Source organism: Kogia breviceps, chromosome 11, assembly GCF_026419965.1.
Source record: "Kogia breviceps isolate mKogBre1 chromosome 11, mKogBre1 haplotype 1, whole genome shotgun sequence".
NCBI lineage: Eukaryota > Metazoa > Chordata > Mammalia > Artiodactyla > Physeteridae > Kogia > Kogia breviceps.
The window spans coordinates 66,673,818-66,693,623 of NC_081320.1; the positions used below are offsets into that span (position 1 = coordinate 66,673,818).

Consider the following 19,806-nt stretch of genomic DNA (forward strand, 5'->3'; position numbering starts at 1 on the left):
TCTTATTCCCAAAGACAGCAGGAATAAGAGAAAAGAAATCATTTTTGAAGAATCCATTGAGTTGCTTCATTTTAAAAACCATTGCTGTTTCTAAAACTAGGATACATTTTTGGAACTCTCCTGCCTACAACCCAGGCCAGGAAACATCACTTAATTAGAAATTGCACACTTAACAAGAGTTGGGAGCCAACGGAAGCAACTTCATCCATCCCAAGCACTGGACAGGGAGAGACATAAGCAGGAGCACGTGGTGTTGGCATGTGCTTTTATTGAGTGTGATGTGATGTTCAGAATGTCTGCAGCACATATTCCCAGTGGAAATTCTTTCAGTAACAGTGCATTAGCCAGTCAGCCCTCTCTCCCCATCATCTCCCTTTTCCTCCTTGTTCTTTCTCACACACAGTCATGGAATATGAGCATCTCTCCTTGGCTGGGTCAGAATGGGGCATCACCTTCTTGACCCCATCAGCGAATGTTTGTAGTGTTTTGCTATTTTCTCTGCTGGGTGCACATGTGATAACAGGATGGAGGTCCACTCTACTCTGGGGCTTCCTTGATTTACAGGCCTCAATTTAGATTCCAGTTCTCTCAGAATATTAAAGTAGGACACAAACACCTGCCCCCACCCACCTCCAACTTCCTCATCCTGTTTTCTTCTGCCCCCTTTCCTCCTTCCCAAACAAGTGATTATCTAAATCTACTGGTAAAAGGTTTGCTACCTGGAGTGGTGAGTTTCTCTATTTCTGAATGTTTTTCTTGCCTGAGGCTCCCTGGATATTTGGCATGGAGAGCCCCGTGTTAAGAACAGAGCAGAGCATTTGGGTCTGAGGAGAGGTGCCCATCCAGGCGAGGGAGTGGGTATAATTTCCAGGACGCCAGGACAGCATGCCTGCTCAGGCTTTGCTCTGGCAGGTTTCAGTGCAGTTTGGACAAAGATGCTCATCTCCCCCTCCCACCCCCCCCCCGCAAAGACCATCAACAGTGGTCCTGCAAGAGGCAAGGGAGGTCTGGAGGCCCTTCTGAAACAGGCCAGGACGTCCTCCTTAGGTCTCACCCTGGGAAACAATGACACATGTAAACCCATCGTTGTCTCAGTGTCACTGGTCCGCTACTGTGCAAAAGTTTAGTTCCAAGAGCTAAAATTGAACTTTCAGTCCCAGAGCCCCCACTGTGGGATCTACATCCTGCTCCCCACTTCCTGCCAGACAAATGATGCCTCCTTGAAATTTTAGAGATTAGTATTCTCACTAGGGAAAGAAAAAAAAAAATCTCCGCTTTCCAGATTCCTCCTCTGAGTGGACTTCAGGAGATGTCTGTAAGAAATTGTGGGTAGATATCTCAGACAGGAAAGAGAAAAAAAAAAAAAAAGCACTTTAAATTGACAAATCAGTCCAAACCGCTAAGGTTATAACTCTTTTTTCCCCTTTGCAGCAGAATAGTAAAACAGACGCGTTATTGGCAGCTCATTAGTGCTAAGAGAGGCCGTCTCCAGCATGACATCAGCCCACGGCTTGACCCAAATCTATTATTTCACCAGAGAGCCGTAGGCTGCCGGCTTTCCAACAGTACAGAAGACACACATGGGGGAGAGGGGAAGAAGACATAAATAAGACACAGATTGGAGACTTTTTGATGTGTTTAGCACATTTTTGTGACTTCCTTTAATACCACAGACCTTGAGTTCTTCCACCATTAGAACAAAAGACAAGCCTGAGATGGGGGTGGGGAGGAGGGAGACCCATTCAATAAAAAGTTCCATTTGCCTAATTAACATTTTTAATTCAAACGCCCAAAAGGGGAGGCAAAAATGGGACGAGAAGGATGCATATCCCAGCTGAGTAACGTCAGATATAAAAAGTCCCTTCATTAAATCAGTTGTTTTTTAATTCATAATTGAACTTAAATAAAGAGCGACCTATAGGCAGCTGTTTCTAATATCGAGTCCCCACCGCACATGAAAGACGCATTTATTCCTGCAGCAGCCTCCCTACCCTTGGGTGTTATCAGCTGAACATGTTTTGAACCTACCTAATGCATTTAAGGTAGCTTGGGTTTATTTTTCTTTCAATAAAATAAATGGTTTTGTAATTAAATTTCTGCACTGCCTGTGCTTAATGGTTACATTGACAAGTGCTAATGTATGGCAAGAGAATGAGTTTGAAATGAAACATGCTGTTTTCAAATCTGCAAGCAATTTTGCAGTGGGGCAACCTAACCCCTCGTGCCAGCGAAACATTTTCATTAATCGGCTCCCGCGCCCCTGTCCACTCGGCCGGCTGCGGGAGGACACTTTTTAGCTCCCTCTCTGCCCAAGCCCGCGCCCCCCCCCCCCCGCTCCCACCCTCGCCTTTTTCTCAGACACACGCGGACTCGCACACGCACGCACGCACACACACACACACACAAATAGCATGAAGCGAGCCGTTGTTTGAAACCATTTTGTGGTCTCTGGCAGGCGGGCCGGTGGAAATTCGCTGACTTTACACCGTGAAATGTTACAGCTGTCTCCTCCGAAGGGACTGGCTGCCTCAACGTTTCAATCCCTGGCAGCCGGTCAACAAGAAAATCTGTCCCTCTGTTTTCCTTTTTTTTTTTTTTTTTTTTAACTTTTTCCCCTTAGCTAAATTTATTTTTGAATAAATCTTCTCATAGAAAATAGAGAACGGTTATTACATCTCTGGACTCCGTCGGTGCAAACCATTTCAAGCCATGGCAAAGGAGGTGGCCTTCCATCCTTGCGCTCGTAGGAGGGTTTGTGCAGGGAAACCTGGATGGCGGTGGTGGCCTTGGCGGGCTCCGTTTACACCCACCGCCTGGGGACGGGAGCCTTCAGCCCGTGCAGGTACAGGCGATGGACTCACGACCCGGGGCCCTCTCCCTTCTCTGGAAGGTCGGTGTTTCATCTGACCACTAGAGGGATGGCTTCCCAGGGCGGGGGCTGCTCCTCTGGAGCCTCCTAGGCCCCCTCATCAAATGCCGGGAAGGATGTACCAGGCCCGCTGCCGTGTGGGACATGCACAGATGGAGAGCCACAGGGTCTTTGGCTCAGAGGCTGCCCACAAGGTGTGCTGCTGGCATCTTCCCTCCAGACGTGGGGGAGAGGAGCCAGGGCCCGCCTGTAGGAATGCTGACTCACCCTCGGGGCAGGCCAGGATTACAAGCTGTCCCACCCCAGCATGGCTTCCTCTTGCTGCGCGCTAGGACACTGTTCAGGGGAAGGGCTTCTGTGTGGTCCTGGCCTCCCTGAATTTACCGCAGTGGAAGATAGAGGAGATGGCTGCTTGCAGATTTCGGGAGCATGAGGAAGGATCTCAACATCTCAGAGCTCCCCTGCCTCTTTCCAAAGGTGCGAATTGCCTTTAATAGGGGACAAAACTTGCACTTCATAAGAGGCTTCACTGCAGAAGTCTTTGGCAGGGAAACATGAGGACTCAGATCTTCACTGCGATGTCAATGATGGGCACGGCAAAGCCCGTCATGAGAGGGTGAAAGAAAAAGCATCCAAGTTTACCAGCACCTGAACAGCAGGAGGGGAACTCTTGCAAGGAGTGAGGGCAAAGCAGTGGGGTGACTGGTGTCACAGCCAGCAGACACCTTCACAGTGGCCCTGTGAAGAAGTAGAAAGTCCCTTGATGAAAGGATTGCCAGCAGACTTATGGAAGAGGTAGAGACTTAATATAATCCAGGGTAAAGGTGCAGAGGAGAGGCCCATGCCCCAGAAGGAAGAGTGGACAGGTAGTGAGGAAGTGAAGCTGGAGGGCTGTTCACGTGGGCCCCGGCTGAGTCTGGGATCCTGATGAAACTAAGGTATAAATACTGTGAGAGCACTGTCCTCTACCACTCAAGTGATTATACTTTTTACCCCATACAACACTGGAACACTTTACTCATTCATTCACTCATGCATTCAGCAAAGAGCAAATTCTCGCTGTGTGCAAGCCATGTTGCTAGGTCTGTCCAGTGCTGTAATGGAGATACAAACGAAATGCTACGTGACTTCAGGGGAGGAAGCAGTGATCTGTGCCAGGAGGAAGAAGAGAAAGCTTCATGGAGGAGATGGGACTGAAAAGATGGGGAGGATTCCAAAAGGAGAGAATGATGTTCCAGGGTAAGGAACCAGCATAAGCATGAAAGACACGGCATAACGTGGAGGTATGAAAGTAAAAGTTGTATCTAGAGAATGATAAGTGGTCTCAAATGAAAGGAGAATAAGACAGGTGTCTGTGGGCTGTTGGGGGGTGTCGGTGGGGGTGGTGGGAAATGGGATTGAAGTTGATCTGGGGCCATATTGAGAACTTTGGTCAGCAGGCTACAGAAGCCATGCTTTATTTTGCAAACCACAGTCACCTCTTAAAGATGTTGGAGCCTTGAGAAGGGGGTGAGTGGGCGAGGGAGTGGTGATGTGACCCCACGTGTTCATTATAGACTCTGTGAGCCATAAGAAAGAGCAGGCTGAGGAGGCAAGACAGTGGAGGCAGGGAGACCAAAGGTTATCTCAGTAGCCCAGGTCAGAGAGGAGGAGGGCTGCAAGACACTGGCGGTGTTCCTGGAGAGGGGAACGGGTGCTGGGGAGCCTGCAGAGGTCAACCACGAGAGCTGGTGGGAGCAAGGGAAGCACCAGCGAGTCATTTGCTATTTTCGGGGTGCCTGGGAGGATGCCCACGGCCATGACAGAGACAGAACTCTGAGAGAAGTGCTTTGGGGGGAGGGAGAGAAAAAAAAACATCCGTTCCAGTTGGATATGCGGAGCTGGAATTCTTGGCAGTGACTTTCATGAGGCAATATCCAGGGGACACAGCAGAGGGAGAAATGGACCAAAATAGGAGAGGAACATCCACATTGAGAGGTGCCAGTACAACGAACAGCAGGGGCAGTAGGAGAAGAGCCAAGAGGAAAAGGGAGGAGAGTTTCGAGAAGAGCTGGAACACATTTCTGATGCTTCAAGGAGGCCCCAGCAGGGGAGATGCTGGGCTGTTTGGGTTCAATAAAGCAATAAAGAGGACGATGGTTACCTCTGGGAGGACAGTCTAAGTAAAAAGGGGGTGAGAAGCAGAGGCAGCAAAAGTGAATTTAAAGAAATTTCACAGTGATAATGTGACAGGAAAGATTTGGGGGGGGGGTGGGCGGTGATGGGCCCTTGAACAATATTTAATGAGGGATTAGTAAGAAGGGGGAGAGCGAAAAGATATCAGAGAGGGGTCTCTCTGATGGAGCACGATCGGGGCAGGTGGGAGCAGAAGGGGGTGGAGGGATTGACTTCAGAAAGCAGCAAGAAGGAGGGGTGCTGGGCCAGAGATAAAGGCAAGGGTGGGGGTGAGAGTACTGGCAGCCTCTTGAGGAAGGAACCGATGAGATCATGTGCTGAGAGTGGGGCTGGGGATGGAGGTGATGTAATAGTGGGATGGCTTGGAAATTGGAGGCAGGCAGGAAATGGGGTAGAAAGTCAAACAGTAATGAATAATAGGGCATAAGCAGCAATTGAGAAGCAAACTGAAGCTGGAAACCTGGCTCCGTCCAACATGCGTGGCCGTAACGCGCGCTCCAGGCATCCTGGCCATCTGGGGGCAGAGGGGCAGAGAACATGTGGTTTGGGGACAGTCCAGCTGATGGCGGCACCACAGCTGCAGTGGGAAGCCAGAGGCAAGGGCCTTAGGGGCCAGCCGGGGAGAATCTGACAGCAGGAAGCCTTTCGGTTGACATGGCTGAGCTTCACCTCCATGACCAGTACAGCCTTGTCTTGGGCTGAAATTTGGAGAGCAAATATGGAAAAGCTTTAAACAAAAAATACAGACCACTGCCAGAGAGAACTGTAAACTAGAGGTTTAGAAAACTAAGTCCCAGAGCAGCCTCTCCTCCCCCTTGGTGGGCCCGTGCTGTGTGATCGGGCAGATCGCTTTGACTCTACATCATTACTCCTCCACGCCTACCTCTGGGATACATTCTGTTTATTTACTAGCTTCCTGGAAAAAAGGTGTGATTTAAATAAAGGTAACCTCGCAAAGAAAGAGGTTTGAAGAGGTTTAGTTCTTGCCCTCTCATTGCAGCAGTAAAACAAAAGAAAAACAAACAAGCAAAACCCGTTTTGCAAAAACTTCATTGGTCTTTTGACTTGTTCTTGAAGTTCAGTGGGGTTGTCTAAGCTAAACAGATACTGAACAAATGCTCTCAAGTTTAGCCTGGGAAAGTAAACCCTGTCGGAGCTGTGGTCAGGTCATCACACCCATGTGGTTGGAGGCTCTTAACTCTCTGTCAGGGCAGCATCTAGCCTTGACCTGAGTGGAGAAAGGATCGGAAGAGCTGAGACTCTCTGTCCAGGGTCAGAAGGCCCCAAGCAGGGGACAAGCCCAGAGGAAGGGACACAAGGCACCTTGGTGCCAGCCACCATGACTCACCTAACTGACAAAAGGCGGTGATTCCATGGGGTCTGCTCTGCTGTACCTCTTTCAAGCATCTCCAAGTCCCTTTCCAAAGCCCTAAGGAGACTTTTGAAGCCACTCTTGGCCACCTGTTGACCTTAAGCTCAGGCACTGTGCCACGAGCAGGCCAGAGTGAGACAAAGAAAGTCAGAGCCCAAGAAAGGCCTCCATGGTATCAGCACTCAGGTTCTGTCCAGCCTGGCATCTCGTGACTGCTGAGACACCCGGGCATGGTTTGGTACGGGGACCACGAGGAGCCTCTTCCACAGCCTCAAAAAGCAGAGCATCCAGTGCTCGTGATACGTCCCAGTTCTCCAGTGAACTCTTTGTATTTGCCATCAGAGCCACATCTAGAAAGAATGAATTTCAGAAGTTGACTTCCACTGTCTAAAAGGTACACGTCTTTCTCTTCCAAAGGATTCACTGTACCAGCTTGAATTTGAGGACCAAAGAGTGTCCGTTCTGGCCAAATTGTTTCACAGTGTACCAGTTATTTAGGCAGCATCATCCCCTTTTTACAACTGAGGAGCTGGGTTCGAATTTGGTTTAAAAAGCCTAAGCTTGTTTTCGAGATTTCCTCCTCCTGCCAAGGCCATCATGCCATTGTGTGCTGCCCTAAAACAACTTCTGTCTCTCCAGATTAAAGAGTCCTCCTATGCTGATGTTCCCCATGTTGGTTTCTGTGTGGAAAAGGACCAAACATCTAAAAACATGTTGGCTGGAAACCAGTAAACCTTTCACCCAAGTAGTCACTGATACCTATGATATGCTCAACAAGTGAAGAGACAGAACCCATCTGCAGGGACACAGCTGCCTGCTTTGGATACAGGAAAAGAAGCCCACTTGCCTCATCTTCCTTGCAGCCAGGCCCCAGAGGCACGGACTGTCATTTCAAGATGCTGAAGAAACCTCATGAAATAACTCTTAGGACCTGGTGAGCTCCAAGGGGCACCATCCTGTACCGGGGAGTCCCAAGGCAGCTTTCTTTGGACCTTCTTCCTTGGTGGCAAATGTGCCAGTGGGAGGGGGCCACTGTTCGATCCCCCAGTGGAGCGTACCTTGCTCTGCTTCTGTGATGTCTCCCTTTGAAGCTGGAGGAAGCTGGTTAACATTGGAGAGAAAAATGGGAGTGTTCTGGTGATGAAAAGCAAGTTAGCTCCGTGTGCTGAGGCAGCTCATGCTTTGTGTAGCAGAACTGATTGAGCACCATGATTCATGGCCCCTTGGCCTTCAGCCCTTAACACTTCCAGGAAGGAAGCTGCACAGAGAAAGAAGGGGAGAGGGAGGGAATCCAGGACCATTCCCACCAAGAGAAGGTGCCAGGCCTGGGGCAGGGGAGGGCGGAACCTGAAGGCTGGCTGTGAGAGGGGCAGGGAAGGCCGGGTGCTTTGAGGCCAAAGTGCCCATTATGAGAACTTTCTTAATGACTGTAAGTCCTGAGGGAGGCATGTGAGCAAGGCCTGGCACCAGCCATGCTTGCGTGGGGCCTCCTGTCCAGATGGCAAATGTGTAGGGAGTGAGGGAAGAGAGTGCGAAGAGACCTCGTGGCTGCTGAAGGTGACTGATGGCCTTGGGACGGCAGATCTGGCTCCTGTGGGGTCAGGTGTTACTGGTACGAGACACAAAGATTAGTGACTTTAGGGCTTCCCTGGTGGCGCAGTGGTTGGGAGTCCGCCTGCCGATGCAGGGGACGCGGGTTCGTGCCCCGGTCCGGGAAGATCCCACATGCCGCGGAGCAGCTGGGCCCGTGAGCCATGGCCGCGGAGCCTGTGCTCCACAACGGGAGAGGCCACAACAGTGAGAGGCCCGCGTATCGCAAAAAAAAAAAAAAAAAAAAAGATTAGTGATTTTCATTTAAGAAAGAACCCTGGTTTCTGGAACAAAGTTTCTTTGTGGTTCTTTGAGTTTCATTTGTATTCTCCACCTCCAGACCTTTGCTCGTTACCTTCTTCCCTCTTTCCTCATGTCCAAGCCCTGTTCGGCCAGCTCAGGCCTCTGTGAAGGCCTCTTCCGTGAAGTCATCCATGATGGTCTAACCTGGGCCTCCCCACCCGCCCCCGATCCACTGATGTGCCCAAAGGCAGAAATCATGTTGGTTTGAGAGTCTTCATGTGTTCAGGGTGAACGCTTGTCTTCTCGAAGCCTCGGTGTTACTCATAGATGATGGGGGAACAAATTTACAAGACAATCTATTAACACATTTCATGGAGTAAAATACAAAATTGGCCAAAATGCTTAAATTAAAGCTGAGATGTGAAAGAAATGTCACAAAGGTGAAGGGCCACTTTGAGCCACACCCAGCTGGACACCTGCCTGCCCTCCTTTCCACGGGGGGACTTAGGCAGGCAAGTTGGAGAAGTGGGTGGTATGATGTCAGGAGACATGGAGCGGGGTCCCCTTCTCTGCATTAGAAGCTGCACAATGGGGAGGGGAAGCCTTGCTGATTAACAGCAAGTGGAAATGGTCTCATCAGATGGCAATTCAAAAATAACAACAGCAAATACTGTTTATCACACGCTGCCTACATGTCAGGCGCTGTACTAGTTGCATTACACCTATCATTTCACTCAAGCCTCACACCAGCCAATGAGGTAAATATCACTCACTTTACAGCTGATAAAACCAAGCCACCATGAGGTAAAATAACTTACCCCAAGTCAGAAACCTAGTGAGATCAAGGTTGAGGATACAATCCAGGTCTACGGAACTCTTACTTCCCACGCCATGCCGCCCTGGGTGCATCAAGGAAGAGACTGCCGCCTATGTCTCCAACACCTCATCATGGGCCTCCCCTAACATTTCGTGATTCTTGTGTTGGCCCCAAATATTGACCTTCCCTGTTGCAGGTACCGACTCCAGCTCCAGTGGGGATCTGAGTTTGTCCTACTGGTGCCTCCCCATCCTGGGGCTCCTGGGCCAGGTGTGTGGGAACCTCACCCCCTGTACCAGTATCTGGAAGGTCACACAGGGCCCCAGCTTGACTTATGTAACCAGAGATGAAGTGGACAATTCGGTCCATCCCTTACCAAGTTTGGAAATCACCAAGTCAGATCTAAGAGCCCGTAAGCAAGAGATAAGGATCGGTTTAGAGGGCAGCCAGGGGATGGCTGGTTGTTGATCTCTGCACATGGAGAGATTTTTTTCAGGGTGAGAAATCAAGCCCCTTTGCTGGGACAGCTCATCTCCAAGAACTTTTCCATCCCGTTAAAAGTCCAGCTTGATATTTTTCATTGTGGTCACAGTGAGGAACCCTGGTTATTTTTAGTAACGCTCAGCATAGGCGTCGCATTCATTTATTCCTACAGCATTTTATGATATGTCTGACCCAGGAAAATGTGGCTGATGAGGAGGGTCTTCATTGTCTCCCCTCTTTCAGCCTTCCCTTTCCTCGGCTCTTCCCTGCAGCAGGAGTAGGTTTTGACATCCCATCTGTTCAGATGTGCCCCATCTCCCAAAGACCCTTCTAACTTTAATGCTACAGGGAATTTCCAAGTCTGCCGAGTCCTAACGCTGTCCTTGGCAGGGACCGTACCACTCCACTGAAGTGGCTCGGGTGAGCCGTCGGGACTTGGTGCCACTTCTCCGGGCGGTGCCAAGAGCAGCCACTGGAGCTTTCCTGACACCCTTCCCAGGCTCCGTGGGCTCTGGCAGGCCCCGCGTCCCGCCTCTTCCAAGCCCACTGGCTTCCTGGAGCATCAGCAGACTTGAGCGTCTCCCAGGCCCAGTGCCCACAGGGACACCATTAACTTTTGTTTTTTTTGTTTTTTGTGATATGCGGGCCTCCCACTGTTGTGGCCTCTCCCGCTGCGGAGCACAGGCTCCGGGCGCGCAGGCTCAGCGGCCACGGCCCACGGGCCCAGCCGCTCCGCGGCACGCGGGATCCTCCCGGACCGGGGCACGAACCCGTGCTCCCCGCATCGGCAGGCGGACTCCCAACAACTGCGCCACCAGGGAAGCCCACCATTAACTTTTAAGCTTTATCTTCATCCCCTCTGCCCAGCTCACCTGGTATGTCTTGCCCTCACTGTTCTCTCCCAGCTGCCCCTTCTAGTGGCCTCGGTCTTTCAGATCAGAGGGGAAAGTTCATGTATCCACTCAACCAGAATTTGTTCTGAGTATCTATACAGCTCTGTTCATTGTCCTAGCACATAATGAACAGAGCAGTGACCAAAACAGACAAAAAATCCTGTCCTCATGGCACTTGCATCCTAACTCATCTAATTAACTTTTTAAATGAAGTTGTTAGGAATCTAATATGCTCCTCCTCTCAGGATGCCTGCTTCTTTTTTTTTTTTTTTTTTTTTTTTTTTTTTTTTTTTTTTTTTTTTCGGTATGCGGGCCTCTCACTGCTGTGGCCCCTCCCGCTGTGGAGCACAGGCTCCAGACGCACAGGCCTAGCGGCCATGGCTCACGGGCTTAGTTGCTCCGCGGCACGTGGGATCCTCCCGGACCAGGGCACGAACCCGCGTCCCCCGCATCGGCAGGCGGACCCTCAACCACTGTGCCACCAGGGAAGCCCTGCCTGCTTCTTAAAAGAAGAATCTGGAGAAGTATAGTTTAACCCCGAGAGAAATGAAGTACCAATGGTGGAATTCCCAGTCCATGTAGGGGCGATATTTTAGGACTGAGGGTTCTCTTTGGTCCTCTGGAACAGGGTATGGCAAGGTACAACCCGTGGGTGGCCCATCGCCTGTTTTATATGACTCATGAGCTAAGAATGGTATTTACTTTTTTTTTTTTTTTTTTTTTTGAGGTACGCGGGCCTCTCACTGTTGTGGCCTCTCATGTTGTGGAGCACAGGGTCCGGACGCGCAGGCTCAGCGGCCATGGCTCACGGGCCCAGCTGCTCTGCGGCATGTGGGATCTTCCCGGACCGGGGCACTAACCCGTGTCCCCTGCCTGCATCGGCAGGCAGACTGTCTACCACTGCGCCACCAGGGAAGCCCTACATTGTTTAATGGTTAAAAAAAAATAAATAGAAGAGTCATATTTTGTGACATGGGAACATTATGTGACATTCTCATTTCAGAGTCCAAAAGTTCTCCTGACGCACAGCCACACCCCGTCATTTACACATTGTTCACGGCTGCTTTTGTGCTGCAAAGGCAGACACATAATTTGCAAGTGGTCCCGAAAGCCTAAAACATATACTACCTGGCCCTTTACAGGAAGTGTGCTGAGAGCTGCTCTAGAACGGCCATTTCTTTCCCATGTGCATAGAGCTGGCCCAGTCAGGCAACCAAGAATCTCTTTCTCAATCTGCCTGTGGAAGAGAATCATACAGTGGGACTTAATGTTGGAGGTTGAGAACCTGTTGCTGACATCTGTTTTCCCTTCAGCACACAGGGAGACAAGCCCTCCTGGGAAGTGTCCAACAAATGCAAGATTCCTTCCCGGCAGAATCATCAACGGTGTTTGCCAAGTTCAGGAGTAAACCTTCACCTTAGGAGGTTCTGGGCTCCTCGGTTGTGTGGGGAGGGAGGGAGAGAGGGGGGTTCATCCATGTCCTCAGCTCTGCAAGGTCAAATAATAATATTTATGCCTGTGGAGAGAATACAGGACTAACAGAGGGAATGGGTTCAAATCCCCACTCAGCCACTAATTGGTCGTGTGGTATGCGGCAAAGTAATTAACCTGTAGAAAGCAACCTCCCTTCTCTCATCTGTGACAGGGCCTGCCTTGCCTACCTCAAAAGGCTGTTAACAAATGCAACCATACATGTGAAGGAGCCTTATAAAACCAGACAGCATCTTGCAAATCTATCATCTTTCCTCTTTCCCGAGTGTGCAGCAGTATTAGCTGAACCGTCATCATTCTTGTTTGTCGGTAGAGACCCAGAGTCAAGGTGAGATAGACCTAGAACGGTGTTCCCTTTGACCTCAGTCAAGGTCTGCCTGTCCTGAGGCCTCACCTCCCACCCCTCCCCCCAGACTCCACCTACTCTCTTGTGGTCAGTTTTGGGGATTCTTAACCGTGTGGGGAGTGTAGGCCTCACACAACCAAATAAGAACAACAACATACGTGTGGTTCTTCCTGCAGGATGGTGTCTCTGAGTTTGGAGGATGCCACAGCTGCCCTCCATCCAACCCAACCCCCTGCATCATATGATGACCAAGTCCCCTGGGCTGATTTGCTTATTTCTCCCCTAGTCTGTAGCCCTCTCAAGTGCAGTGAATTTATTTCCCACTGTGTACTCCTGATTATCCTAAGATGGACAACTATCTATGCAGGTAGTTTAGGGTTGGGGAAAGGGTGAAATGTACAGAGAGGCATGATTTTTTTTAATTAAAATCTCCAGGGCTTCCCTGGTGGCGCAGTGGTTGAGAGTCCGCCTGCTGATGCGGGGGACACCGGTTCGTGCCCTGGTCCGGGAGGATCCCGCGTGCCGCGGAGCGGCTGGGCCCGTGAGCCATGGCCGCTGAGCCTGCGCGTCCGGAGCCTGTGCTCCGCAACGGGAGAGACCACAGCAGTGAGAGGCCCGCGTACCGCAAAAAAACAAACAAACAAACAAACAAAAAATTAAAATCTCCCTCCTTCACTGGACTATAAACATCTTAGGGGCAGAGACTATATGGTGCCTGGCACATGGTAGGGGCTCAATAAACCTTCTTTGAGTGAATGAATGAATGAATGAATTGTATCTTAGGATTTAAGAACAAGACCTCAGGCCATTCTACTGATAAACTTTATGAAAAGAATATATCCCTTCTATGAGAAATGCAGCATTCTACACACAGTAGGCGCCTAATACATGTCAGTAGATGGTGACAACGACGAACGTGAGGTTGAAAAGTCAGCCTCCCAAATCTCAAAGCCAAATGAACAGAACAAATGTGAATACGGTTGAAGTCTAATGGTATCATTAAAAAAACATTTCATTTGCAAGACAGCTAGATCTTCTACTTCATATTTTCTTCAAGGATTTAGCTGCCCTAGGATAAGGACAACTTTGAACTGGGACATGTGATCCGGGAAGGTTGGGGTGGCTGTTTCATTGGTTGCATCTCCTGAGAAAATTCTCAAACTAGGAAAAAATACTCTGACAGTGACACACAAAGGCTGGTACTTATAACTACCATCCTCGGTGTCTAGAGGAAAGGAGTTTTACTGACGGGCCAAAGAACAGATGTCAAATCCCCAGCCATTCTTCTGCCCTTTGCTGTTTGTTATGAGTCACCCTGGAGCCTGTCCATCCTGGCACCAACGTTCATGGGAAGCATCGATGTGTGACCAGAAGTGCGTGCAGATAGATGGGCTCACGTGAGCATAGCCGGAAGCCTGGGCCTCGGGCTTCTGTTGGCGCTGGGCTTCCTTGCTTCGTTGGTCACTTTGCTCCCCTTCTGCCACACCCCTCCTCCATCCTCTTTGTCCTCCCCTCCAGAGCTGGATTTTCACAATGAATGTGGACTCTCCCTTCAGTTCCTACAGCCCTGGCTCATCAAATACAGAAGCAAGGGCTGCAGAAACACCTCTGCTCAGGACATTTGTGTGATCCATGCCACCCGTAGGTAGCAGGAGTTCTAAGAAGGGAGAGGGCCATCTCCTGGACAGCAGCGGGAAGAGGTGAGTGGCTTTCTTGGTCTTTTCACTTGGTGGCCCAGGAGAGAACCCTGTAGCCATCCTGACTTGCCCACTCACTCCAAAGTTTTCTGGGGCTCCTGATCTGTCACCTCCCTTACCATTCTGAACTAAGCACGGACAATTCCTCTTTCCTTTTATTTAAACCAATACAGTGCTGGGATTTTGCATAAGGAGCTTTGCTATAAATCGAAGGAAGACCCAAACTCTTGGAATATGGTTCTCTGAGCTTGGTGGACTTCATTAGCCAAAATCCCTGGTCCTTCTCCTGTTCTTATTTAACTTGCTTCCTAGACCAGCCACAGGGAGCCCTAACCTGCTAGGCACATTAAGCTTTAGTAGATACAGCCAGTTTCCAAAGTGGCTGTCCCATTTTGCACTCCCATCAGCAGTTTAGGAGAGTTTTGTTACTCAAGATACCAGCCGTCTTTGTTGTTGCCAGACTTTTTAATTTCAGTCTTTTTGGTGGACGTGTATTAGTATCAAATTGTGGTTTTAATTTGCATTTCCCTGAAGAAGAATAATGTTGAGCAATTTTTCCTTCTATTTCTTGGCCATTCAGTTATTCTCTTTGGTAAAAGGCACTTCAAGTCTTGCACACATTTTTAACTGGATACAAGCCCTTTGTCAGATATATCTACTGTAAAAATCTCCTACCAGTCTGTCGCTTGCCCCTGCACTCTCTTCATGCTCATATGGCCCAGTGAAATCTTCTTGTAACATAAAACCACAGAGTCAGGAGGACTGAATCCACAGTATGGCCAGCTGCTTTTACTTGACTGCATTTCCAAATCACTTTTCAGAAAGTCAATAATATTTATAATTCAGCACCACAGAAGGTGCCCTTGTGTCCCTTCTCAATCAATACCCCCTACAAAAGTAAATTCTATCCTGACTTCTAGTGCCAGGGCTGTGTTTTGCCTGTCCTTCATGTAAATGGAATCACACGGTGTGTACTCTTTTGTGTCTGGCTTCCTTTGCTCTACATTATATCTGTGAGATTCATCCACTTTGTGTATTGCAAGAGTTTGTTCTTTTTCATCGCTGTATGATATTCCACTGTATAAACAGACTGCAATTTGGGTTGTTTCCATGTTGGTGCTATAATGAATGAAGTTGACATATATTTATATAACTTTATATAATATTTGTATTTATAAACATGTAAAATATATAAAGCTATATTCTTGTACATGGGCAAATGCAATCTTGGGCCTCTACCTAGGAATGGAGTTGCTGGGCCTTAGGTTATGAATAGATGCTTTGTTTCAGTAGCTATTGCCAGTTTTCCAAAGTGGTTGTACCACTTTATACCAATTCCTACCCACAATGTAAGAATTTCAGTTGCTCCACATCCTCTCTGATGCTTAGTATTGTCAATGTTTTGTTTTTATTTTTGAATTTTGGTCTGTCTGTTATGTGTGTATCCCAGGGAAGTTTTAATTTGCATTTTCCTGATGCCTAATAACATCGAGTACCTTATCATATGCTTGTTGGCCATTTGGATATCCTATTTTGTGAAGTAGCTGTTGAATCTTTTGTTCATTCATAAACTTTGGTTTGTATTTTTCTTACTGATTTGTAAGAATTCTTTACATATTCTCAGATACGAATCCTTTGTCAGATATACATGTTGTGAATATTTTTCTCACAGTCTGTGGTCTGCCTTTTCATTCTCTTATTGATGTCTTTTGATGAAGTTCTTAATTTGAATGAAGTTCATAATAGCAACTTGTTTCTTCACCTTCAGGCAGACCCTCTGCTTTGGGTTCTCTCTCTCTGCCCTCGGTTCCCAGGTTACAGGCTGTTCTGTCCTAACCTGCAGATCCCTTCTGCTCCACTGGCTTGCTAGAGATTACCTGGGTGGAGGCTATAGCATTTCTGACTTGTGCCTGGACTTATTTCCTCTGTGGCCACAGGTTTTGGAGGCTGGAACTGTCATCCTCCTGGGAGACTCTCTGCCTGCCATCAGCAGTCAGTAATCCTTCCCTAGGTCCCTCTGCATTTCACATTCCAGTCTGAGCCCCACCCCCGGCTCATGCACCAAGCAAAGGTGACCCACTCACCTTATCAAGTCCTTCCTGGCTCTGGTTATGCTTCCCCCTCCCCACCCCACTTTGACAGGTGATCTTTGACACTCCCTTTAGTGTCCTCTTGGCAAGGGAACACTTCTCAAGATCTCTACTCCACTGGATTACAATATAAAGTTACTTTTCACTTCAGACCAAGTCTAATATCACAGGCTCAATGTTTAACTTCCAAATTTGGACTCAGTATAATCCAATCAAAATAGATTCAAATGGCTATGACCACTGCATATGTCTAAAGTACTACTAGAACTGTTCCTCTTCCTGCTAAGGGGTCCTTCACCTGGAAGTGAAGTGATTTGGAAATGTAATCAAATAAAAGCAGAAGTTCATAAACTTGGATGTGAAAAAATTACATCTTCATTTCTACGAACCTCTATTTGAAAATTAGCATTCCTTTTCATTATGAACATAGACAGCATTGGCTGTCCCTGTGACTTTGTCACCAACAGAAATCACAGATACCTTTGTATCACATTATAGTTGTTGACGATAGTTTGAATTATCACTCACACTTATCCCTATTTCAATATTACGTAAGTTATTAGACCCACCAGTAGATTTTTACATGTAATGGGTTAATAAGGAAGCAGATATAATACTGTCTCACAAATTTGTTTCTTAAAAATATTCTGATAACTTTATTCCAATATCATTTGTGCATGTAAGAGCATTTTTCTGAGGAGGAGTCTACAGGTTTTACAAAACTGCCCAAAAGGTCCCAGGCACAAAAAAGATTGAAATACTCCAGTTGATAAGAGACACTCTTAAATCCACAGCAACTTTAAAGCCATGCAGTGACCTACACTGATGAATCAGCAGCTGTGCTTCTGGGTCAGGTAGTGCTGAAAGTCTGCTCCTTCTTTGTTAACATGTTTCTTTGGCATGGGGGTAGGAATGGGAGGATCTCAAGGGGCCCAGGCATGTGGCTCCAGTTTTCTCTGGATTCTGGCATTCCAGGGATTCTTAGAGAACAGGGCATCTCTTCTGCAGGTCAGAGGAAATGGGTAGCTCTCGGGCTAAATAGATTTCATGCTTGACTTAAGGGGAATAGCCCAAATGATGATCTGTTTGGGAGAGTAAATTAGAGGTAAGCGGGCATGCTGGTTTTATTTGGTTTAACTATGGCTGGTTTAGTTGCTCCCCTAAGCATTTCAAAAGAAGAATATAGGTTGTCAGACCTCTTTTCCCAGCATTGCTACCTCTCCCATCCCTCAACTCAAATTCTGGCCAGCTCCTCCTTCTCAGGAGGCACTGACCTTGGATTAGCTTGAAGAGAAGGCCTTAACAGGATCTGTTATTTCTCCAGGCCAGTGGAAACATGACTGCCTCTTCCCTCACAACTCCAAACACTGAGTCTTGATTTCACTCACTCCTCCCTCCCCCATGTCTCTTAATCGCTATTCTTACTTGCGTTTCTTGGACCGAAACACTCATGAGGAAGAGTTGTCTTCCTTTCTTAGAAGCAATGCCTCTGTGTTCTCATTTGATGTTAACTAACACATAAAACGGAAGAGGTTTGGTAACATCATGTATGAGACCGATTCCTTGGCTCATGCCGTGAAGAACCAGTGAGGTCCTAGATCCTAAAAATTGGGGCCGTATGTATGCTTCATGTTGCTATCTATCTAAATATCCTTAAGCAGCGTGTTTCTCTTTGATCCTCCGGCCCCCACCCTCCACCTACCCAATGTATCCTAACCTTCCATTTCATCATACAAGCCACTGGAACAGGAAGTTAAGATGGTTGTGAGTCAGGTGGGACACTTTGTCTTCTTCTGTAAAGAATCGTGTTGACATGGCTACAGCCACCTCCTCCTCCCCATTAAACCCATTAAAGTCACTTACTTTGATTTTTTTTTTTTTTTTTTTTTACGGTATGCGGGCCTCTCACTGTTGTGGCCTCTCCCGCTGCGGAGCACAGGCTCCAGACGCACAGGCTCAGTGGCCATGGCTCACGGGCCCAGCCGCTCCGCGGCATGTGGGATCTTCCCAGACAGGGGCAAGAACCCGTGTCCCCTGCATCGGCAGGCGGACTCTCAACCACTGCGCCACCAGGGAAGCCCACTTTGAATGTTTGAATGTGTTGTTTTCAAAGAAAAGGGACTGTAGCAGTTTGTGTGCATGGCATTCCTCCAAGGTGCTGCAAGTTCCCTATAAAAAGCTAAGCTGTCGTTTGTTGTCATCAGGACCACTAGCCAAATTGTTGAAGTTGCCGGAATTTTCTTAGTTCTGTTCTGCAAGAGTCCCTCTTACTATGGAGACAAATGGGGGAACTCTGCCTTTGTGCTGGCTTTGTATTATAGTTCTTAGATGTGTTAACACAAATGAATGGTTTTGAGCTGTCTCCAGCCTGTAGTGACGGGTGTCAGTTTCTTGGACACTACTCGGGAATCTGTGACTGAGCAGAGTGGTAATGATGGCAAGCTGCCATGGTACGAGCTCTGGACTCTGTCACAACCGGAACTCAGCGGTTCTAGTTCTGACTTTTCTACTTTTTCAATGTGTGACCTTGGGTAGGTCCTTTAATGGTTTTGGTGCCCAATTTACTCATCTATAAAAGGAGAGAGGAGGCCTGAATAAGTCCCTTCCAGCCCCCTCATTTTATTATCCTAATAAATGCATCACCAAAAAGTCACGAAAACATCCCCATTATAGCAATCAAGAAAAATAACTGTGATTCTGTTTTATATGGTGTTAAAGATTCCTTTTTGACTTTCAAGACTCTTGATGACTCAATATGTGTACCCCTGAAACTCTACTAGATCCCTATTAACTATTTTCAAAAATTGACTTGGGGCCAGTACTGAAATCCTGGGTCTTATTATCTGAGTCTCAGATACTGAGTTATAAGAAGGTCTATTCAAAATGGTATGTTTTTCTTGCAGCAATTGTTAACGTGGTCAAATTTTATGATGTTTTAACATTCACTGCCATCCATTGTCTAAACACTCTTCTAAAACCCAGTGAGTGTGTGAGGTAATAAGTAGAATGGAATTCATTCTGGGTTTGATTTCATCTGCTGATTCTAATGGAAGGCCTCTCTTGTATTTGTTCCTTCTTTCTCAACATGACTAAGGCAAAGTGACTTGGAAAAGCTCAGACTCTGCTCATGACCTTAATCTCTGTGATTCTGGGGAAGGAAGAAATGTTGCTCTCTCTTCATCCCCCAGTTTAACAACTGTAAAGTGTGGTGACATTTCACATGAAGAGAAATCTATTCACTGGCACTGTATTTTTTGACTGATTAAATATTCACCATGTTGTTTCCTTACTTTTCAAATATGGAATTTCCCCACCTGTGTAATGCTCATAAGTAATCATGTTTTATGATTTTTTTTTTTTTTTTTTTTTTTTTTTTTTGTGATATGCGGGCCTCTCACTGTTGTGGCCTCTCCCGTTGCGGAGCACAGGCTCCGGACGCTCAGGCTCAGCGGCCATGGCTCACGGGCCCAGCCGCTCCGCGGCATGTGGGATCCTCCCGGACGGGGGCACGAACCCGTATCCCCTGCATCGGCAGGCGGACTCTCAACCACTGCGCCACCAGGGAAGCCCCAGTAATCATGTTTTAATGTTACATTACATTTACTTGTTTTATTTTACAATGTTTCAAGAAGGAATAAAGGGGAAAGAGGGCCTCAGAGGGACACAACCATATTTCACAGCCCAGTTGCATCTCAGGCAAAAGGCAGCCCTGTCCAAGCTGCTGCTGAATGCTACCTTTA

At 47.8% G+C, this 19,806-nt stretch overlaps 1 long non-coding RNA gene across 3 annotated transcripts in view; it reads left to right on the forward strand.

Moving 5' to 3' along the window:
• Positions 1–13,806: 13,806 nt before the first annotated feature.
• Positions 13,807–19,806, forward strand: part of LOC136792160 (uncharacterized) — a 121,253-nt gene continuing 115,253 nt past the window's right edge. For all 3 annotated transcript variants that reach the window (XR_010835552.1, XR_010835554.1, XR_010835553.1), the window contains exon 1: positions 13,807–13,979. This is a non-coding gene — a long non-coding RNA (uncharacterized lncRNA). The remainder of the gene's footprint in view (positions 13,980–19,806) is intronic.